Genomic DNA, 6158 nt, shown 5'->3' on the forward strand with positions numbered 1-6158 from the left:
GACTTTGCCTCCACTGTATCGAGCAGCGGTCATTCCATCTTAGGTGACAAACTACAACGGCCTCCAACCAGGAAGGTAGAGCCTTTGTGGGTTATTCTTTATCACATTTGAACTCCATTTAGATCAACATTATGGATGCAACGGCTATGCAAAATCTTTAAGAAAGTGCCAGAGGCAGCAAATGTTAGTCCATTTGGGCTTGATTCATTTACAGACCTAGTTAGTTCCACCCTTCCAATTTTGGTGTGAATCATTCTTACATTATATTTTTTTAGAAGGCAAACTGTTTTTTATTTATTTACTTTCAGTTTACATTGGTTGATATTACAATCATTCATCGTTCACACATTGTTGACTTTTGAGCTTTTTAAAATGCAAATCGGATGGCCACGATGTCAGCATGAGCAAAAACCCTCATGTTCAGCATGACCATGCTTCCATTTTCTCTTGCCTTACCGCCCATACCTCTACAAATTCGAAACTGGTCCGGGTATCTTTGCTTCAGAAGTAGGGATGGCAGTGGACCGGGGCAGGGGTGGGGGACAAGGTCTCTACCCCCGCCCCATTTCAAAATCCAAACCTTCATCCTCGCCTCCATCCCCGCACGAGGATGGATTTCAACCTCCACCCTCGCCTCCATACCCGGTCCAAACGGGAGTGAGGTGGGGCGGAGCCCCCTTTCCCCTTAGTCTATAGTCATCCCTTAAAGGATTGGGACGGGGCGGGGCAGGGAAAAACTTAACTCCATCCCCCCCTCCATCCCCGTTTCATGCCCTTCATCCCCGGTCCAAACGGGGCGAGGTGGGGAAGAGCCCCGTTGTCCCCCGGTCCACTGCCATCCCTACTCAGAAGAACCTCATGAAGTCATACATCTCTCCAAAAAGAGGTCTTGCTACCATCTCCCACCTTCACCTTAATACTGGATATAAAAATGTCCAAGACCTTTAATATCCCATTCCAAAAACCTGACCTGAACTTCCACTTCAAATTTTCCACCCAACTCTATGGCCAATCATGCAGCGCATATTCCCACCCCCTCTCCTCATTGGTTATCACAATGTATTATTGAAGCACATTAAGTCTTTAATTCTCAAGCCACCCTGCAACGTATGAGCTCCAATGCCTTCTTATCACATTTTCCTCCCAATAAGAATACTCTAAGAACCTTGTTTATCCTTTCAAGAACCAACTTGGGCATAGAGAAAAGTCCCATGATAGAATATTACTTAGTGTACTTATTATTCATGTTCGGTTTGACGAGCCTATTTTATGAGTTGAACAAGCTTTCTATGCGCCAAACATGCGGCTCAGCATGGCTTATTCCCAGCCTTAGCTACACAAAAGTCCAGGGTTCGGCACATTAAAGTCCATCTGGGCTCAACCCATTTTCAGACCTAGCTAATTTCATCTGCATGTCAGCTGTTCTTTGCTACTTCTTTTGTGGCTAGGCCAAGGGAAAAGACCCTCATCCCGGACCACAAATTGGCAGGAATTTAACTGGTAAACTCCTTGAGGTCCCCTTTGCCCATCGGAGAGTGCACCCAGCTTCTACCTTGCGGCACGAGACGCCCTCTGGCCTCTCCATGTCAGGTGACAACCACCGTCATTCCCAGCTGGCAGGACTGCAAAGACTTTCTTGGCATTCTTTCATCACTCTTGAACTCCATTTGGCCCTGCATTATACTCCCCAATGTATTGGGGGGTGGGGGTTGTGCTCACTGTGGAGGGAAGGACGGTTACAACATTTATATTGGTTAATTGGACTATTCCAAACTATTGTTACACTTGGCACATAACATATCCATCCTCACAAGCTGTAAACAGCTGCATCCAACTGGACCTGCAAGCAAGGAACCACGAGTGGAATATGGACTATTAGTTACTGCATTTACACTAGGCAATTTCCTCAATATCCTGAAAGTAATGAATGGCTGCACTAGCAGTGAGCAACAAGTGGAACCTAGACTGTTTCAAGCTACGGTTACACTTCTCGTGTTGCCAACGATGGACAATAAGTCAAGTCAATTGACTGCATGGCGGGGCCCAATGAAAGCTATAAGTAGATACCAAGGGCTAGGTTTCATGGGCACAGCAAAATTCAGTATTGTGCTAGCTCACCAGAGAGTAGAATGGCTTCAAGGAGCTACATGGTGTTGATGGCATTCTTCATTGTAGCTCTATGGGTCCCTTCGGTCACGTCTGGCTTGCTTGATGCAACTGCCATGGATGACAATGCGATGCTTGAGAGGTATCACCAGTGGTTGAATAAGTATAATCGAGCAGACGAGAACCCTAAAGAAGTGTTGCGCCGCTTCCCAATCTTCAAAAAGAAGGTCGAATACATCGATTTCGTTAACAGCCAGAACCGGTCGTATAAGCTTAGTGCAAACCGGTTCGCGGACCAGACAATTGAGGAGTTCATGGCTACACATGGTGGATATAAACCCTCCAAGGCAGCTAGGCCGGCTTCGGCACCCTTCATATATGCCAATGTACAAAATGTGTCTGTGAGTGTCGATTGGAGGAAGAAGGGAGCAGTCACTCCCGTTCATAATCAAGGTCAATGTGGTGAGTCTCTCACTCTCTCTCTCTAGGTGAGAAATCTGTTGTGTACATCCAGATCTAAGTATGGTTTGTTATTGGGAGACATAACTATAAGATCCGGAACTCATTGCTTCTAAAAACATTAGAGTTCCATGATCATGGTTGCAATTCATAAGGTGCAACTCATTTGGAGTTGAAAATTGGACTGCATGAGAACAAGAAACGAAAAATCGGAAGGTCTAGTGTTGTTTTAGTATGCGATATTTTTCCATGCATAGTGATCAATGTTGGTGATATTTCAAAAATACTACAAAAAAATTTTAGCCGTAATCTTAGATTACCTAAATATCATGATATTTCCAAAATATCGTGACATTATCATTTAACAAAAATATTGCAATTTTACTGCAATATATATATATATATATATATATATATATATATATATATATATATATATATATATATATATAAAATCGGCTGTATATCAGTAAAAGACGAGTTGCACACATTTATGTATTTATAGTTTGCAGTTTTTTACATATTTTTGTTCCTAAAATTTTTAAATTTACTTATTCATGCTGATATCTTTTATAAAGTGCAAGAAAAAAATTAATTTCTCATGAGAAATTGGCTGGTGTGTTTTTTGCCGTTTTAAACATTTGTCAGTTTGCTTACTTGCATGCATGTATTGTAAAAACCAGAAATAGCCTTGTTTTCAATAGTGTAAGATACACATGGGCACATATTTTTTCGTCCATAAGGGCTCCGACTTCTTGGCTAGGGATGGTTGTGATTTGTCATCTGACATGCTACAGCCATGGTACGAAACCCACGGTAGACATACCTTTCCATAAGGTTGGAGCCGGTTGTAATCCCCTATATATGTGCCGGGAGGATTGCAAGAGTTCTACTAACTAGACGTTTACCAATGTGCGGCAAGTGACAGGAGGTTTTTAATTAGCCTAGCTTATTTTTTCTTTTTTATTTGAAAGAAATATAAGCTAAAAACATATACTTTGAATTAAGTTTTTAGAAACTCATACGGATTGTTTTATAAATCCTATCAATGTCTATTAGAAGCTCATATCTGTATTTTTCAGAACCGTATAAATATGCGTTTCAAATAAAAAATGCACCCAAACCTTTTTAAGCTCTCAAGCAATCAGAATCATCAGTCCCTGCGTTTGGGTAGGGAGTACACGCAAGATTGGTTCCTGCTGGGCGTTTCTTTTACCTGACTGTGTTTACATATGGGTTTTATCTGTAGTTTTTATGTCGTTCTTTCTGCTTTTTTTTCTTCTTTCTTAGTTCCTGCAGATTTATTCTTGCAGCAGTTACTTTCTCTTGTTCTGTTATCATGTACTGTTTTGACATTCAAATGATACCTCATCATTTGGTTGCTTCTTAATGAGAATATTTTTCTTTGGAAAAAAGCCTTTTTTAATCTTTCATGCACCCGTACCCGTACCTGTTTCTGGCAACTATGAGTTAAAATAACTTGAGATCTTACTAAGTTGATGTTGCGGGTAGGTTGCTGCTGGGCCTTCTCTGCTGTAGCAGCCATGGAGGGCATCATCCAGATCAAGCAAGGTGTACTGTTTGATCTATCAGAGCAGCAACTGGTGGACTGCGACTCCTTTGATTACGGCTGCAATGGTGGGGAAATGACCAACGCCTTCAAGTTCATCAAATTGCACCGTGGCTTGGCCTCAGAGAAAGCCTATCCTTACGTGGGCGTTAATAACTCATGCAACAAAGTCAAGATGATCAATGGGACTATATCTGGATACGAGTCTGTGCCGACTAACGACGAGAAGGCACTGCTCCAGGCCGTCGTGAACCAGCCGGTCTCTGTTGCCATCGATGCCTCGTCACAAGACTTCCAGTTCTACATGTCTGGCATCTTCACCGGCGACTGCGACACTAGTCTTAACCATGGAGTTACAGCTGTAGGCTATGGGGTTGGTGAGGATGGCACCAAGTACTGGATAGTGAAGAACTCATGGGGCACAGACTGGGGTGAGGATGGATACATTAGAATGAAACGTGATGTAGACCAGGTTGAAGGCCTATGTGGTATTGCTATGGATGCATCCTACCCTACTATTAGCAAGGGGTCACTTGTCTAAGGGGTTGGGATCAGTTTATTTATTTGAATTTCCAGTAACATTGAATTTGTGCACCTTCTTACTGTCCTAATACATTGTTCTAGTTGTTTGAATCATTGTTACAAATCTCGTTCAAATCTCTTGGAAGACAAGCCCCATAATAATTTAAATGAGTTTTCTCGGGAAAATCATGAGAAAAAACATCATATATAAAAGTATAAATTATACATAAAATATAACTAAATTTCCATCATATCTCAAATAGGACATTTGAGAATTTATTAATCAACTTTTTCTTTCTTCTGTTCAGAAGTTTATTCTCTCTTTCCCACGAGTTGAAACAATTTGTTATGGCATGGGGACAATGGTCATTTAAAGCTGAATACATTTTACGGATAAATGAAGACTGTGAAATGTAAAATTGAAAGAGGAAAATATCAAATCGATATCCTCCAAATTCATCAGCCTCCCAAACCAAGGTTGGCTTATAAACCAAGGGTATCCTAATTGTTGGATGGTTAAAAGTTTGGTATAATTTAACTAACACAAGATATGTTAGTAGTAGCTGCAATTAATTTTAGATTAGTTTGTTTCTATGTCACATAGGTGTTAGGTGTGGGTGCGAGTGCGGGTGCAGCGATGTGGCACTTAAAAAAACTTAGGTGCAGGGGTGTGGGAGTGTGTGTATATATATATTTTAACAGTTAATATAACACTAATGAAATAAAAAATAATTATCATATCATAAATTCATCTTGTATGCAATAAATCAAATTAACAATCTATAATTCTATTATTCATTGTAAAAACTAACACCACAATTAAATCAACCTAAATATATTATCAAAACAATCAAACAAGTAAAATATAAAAGAAGTAAATTATACAGTATACTAATACAAGAAGCATACAATGCATAATTATATACCAAAAGTATATTCTACATAATATATATGACAATGAGGTAATGATCATAATAATTTTTTGCTTCATTATCAAATTCATCATAAAAAGAAAGAGTAGGCTCAGATAAATTCATGTTTATAATGTTGAAATCGTACTCTTCCTCTAAGTCACACACTTTTTGGGTTTACATCCCAAAATTTGGATGATCTTTGTCTGCATTACAAACCTAATTTGCAAATATTAAATACTTGCATATTTAATTAAATAAAAAATTAAAAAATAGTCAAATAACTAAGAGAGCAATTAGTACTTGTATTTCTCATTAGTTCGCAAAAGTAATAGAAGATTAGAATGAACATAAACTAAATCCTCTTCATGCTTGCTAAAGTTTATTTATCTTCATGTTGTAGATTTAAGAATATGTGCTCCAATTTCTTTCACAACAAGATGAACTAGTAGGTTGTGATAACAATCTCAATACAAGATGTTGAAAAATAAGTATTTTTGATCCATATAATGACCACCATGTGATAGAATCTATATTCTCTTCCTCTCTCACTATTAATACATATCCATATAACCACGAAGATGAATTTT

General features: G+C 39.2%; 1 pseudogene; it reads left to right on the top strand.

Annotated features, from left to right (window-relative positions):
- The first annotated feature begins 2129 nt into the window (after window positions 1-2129).
- On the top strand, window positions 2130-4676 carry LOC149847233 (senescence-specific cysteine protease SAG12 pseudogene; annotated as a pseudogene).
- Window positions 4677-6158: the final 1482 nt, after the last annotated feature.

The sequence above is a fragment of the Nuphar pumila genome, chromosome 2 (genome assembly GCF_984573655.1).
Source record: "Nuphar pumila chromosome 2, dmNupPumi1.hap1.1, whole genome shotgun sequence".
NCBI lineage: Eukaryota > Viridiplantae > Streptophyta > Magnoliopsida > Nymphaeales > Nymphaeaceae > Nuphar > Nuphar pumila.